We start from the raw sequence: 2,051 nt of genomic DNA on the forward strand, positions 1-2,051 counted from the left end.
CATCTTCTCCAAGATCTGCCGCATGGTGAAGATCTGATCAGTGGTTGATTTTCCGTTTCGGAATCCTCTTTGATAGTTTCCTACTATCTCTTCGACGTGCGGGACAAGGCGATCCTGAAGGATCAGGGAGAATATTTTATAGGCAGTATTCAACACCGTAATACCCCTGTAGTTGTTGCAGTCCAACCTGTCTCCCTTCTTGTATACGGGGTAGATGATGCCGAGATTCCAATCACAAGGCATCGATTCGCTATCCCACACCTCAGTAACAATTTGATGAATCTCGTTTTCTAGTCGTGCACCTCCATTCTTGACCAGTTCAGCTGCAATTCCGTCGGTTCCGGGTGCCTTGTTATTTTTCAGCCGACGGATAGCCTTTCGTGTTTCTTCTATGCTAGGTGGCAGTAGCATGACACTATCTGCTAGTGGCGCTTCTAGCTGTTCGTTTAACTGGTCGTTGAGTAATTCATCAAAGTACTGAGCCCACCGCGAGAGGACCTCTGGCTGGTTACTAACCAGATCTCCATCCTTGTTGCGACAGCAGGTTACCTTAGGTACAACGTTGTTTCGGTGACCTGCTATCGCTTGGTAAAACTTTCGTGTCGGTCCGTACGCCTCTCTGGTTTGTTCGAGTTCCCGCATGTTTTGCTCTTCCAAAGCATGCTTCTTGGAGCGGTGAACTCGTTTCTCTTCGCGTCTGAGCCGTGAATATTCCTCTGCGCATGCCCGCGTTCTATGCCGTTGCTGCATTGCTCGGTATGCAGTATTCTTACGTTCGGTCACTAGTCTGCATTCATCGTCGAACCAGCCAGATTTGGTGTTGCCACGACGTGGTGGGAGTATATTTCTTGCACAGTTTATTATTTTTGTTTTTAGAGCGTTCCACCTCTCGCTCGTAGTTTCATATCTGATTTCTGGTAGTAGAGACTCGTCTAAAGCGGCTTTGAATTCCTGTTGGACAGTAATGTCCCTTAGAGAGTCCGTGTTGAGCCGAGGCTGCGTGTTTTCTCCGCCCCCATTGGCGCGGGGGCGGGCGATTCTACAACGTATCACTAAGCCAACCAAGTAGTGATCGGAATCGATATTGGCTCCTCGATAAGTTCTGACGTTTAACAGGCTCGACTGTCGTCGGCGGCTTATTAACACGTGGTCGATCTGGTTGAAGGATTCGCCATCCGGGTGCGCCCACGTCATTTTGTGGATGTCCCTCCGCGCAAATTTGGTACTTCCTACAACCAGATTGTTCGCTGCGGCGAACTGGACCAATCTACTACCATTATCGTTACTGTGCTCATGCAGACTGTGACAGCCAGTGTATTGGCGGTACATTGGCTCCCTACCGACTTTTGCGTTGAAGTCCCCCAGGATGATTTTGAGGTCATGCCTGTGGCACGCATCTATAGTTCTAGCGAGGCGGCCGTAAAAAAGGTCCTTCTCCTCTTCCTCTTTATCTTCGGTAGGGGCGTGAACGTTTATGAGGCTTATATTAAAAAATTTGCCTCGCATGCGCAGGGTGCATAGCCTATCGTTTATAGCCTTGAAATCTATGATTACGGATTTCAGCCGGGGACCTACAGCGAAACCCGTTCCGAGCACGTGGTGGCGGTCGTGGCAGCTGTAGTAAATGTCGTAGCATTGCTTACCACGCCTGTTGTGCACACCGTTCCCTAGCCACCGAATCTCTTGTAGAGCTACGAGGTCCATGCTCAGTGTGGCTAGGGCGTCATCAAGTTGTTTCAAGGCTCCGGCTTTGCTAAGAGTGCGTACGTTCCATGAGCCCATTTTTATCGTTGTCCGGGGGCATTGCGTTGGGTCGGTATCGTTAAGTCCGTTTCGTATCCTTCTGATGCTTTCTGTAGTCAGTTGTTACATGAGACTGGGTGACTGGCCCTGCGCCCACGTGGCCGTTTTATTTTGCGTCGGGTTGCCCCCCCGACGTTCAGGCACCCAGTTTCCCGGGATACCCACCCCCCTCCTGGTTCGCCATATGCCACCATCCGCCCAAGGGGTTGGATCTAGCCCGTGTACCCAAGCTAGGATATATGGAGGCA

The sequence above is a fragment of the Anopheles gambiae genome, chromosome X (genome assembly GCF_943734735.2).
Source record: "Anopheles gambiae chromosome X, idAnoGambNW_F1_1, whole genome shotgun sequence".
Taxonomy (NCBI): Eukaryota; Metazoa; Arthropoda; class Insecta; order Diptera; family Culicidae; genus Anopheles; species Anopheles gambiae.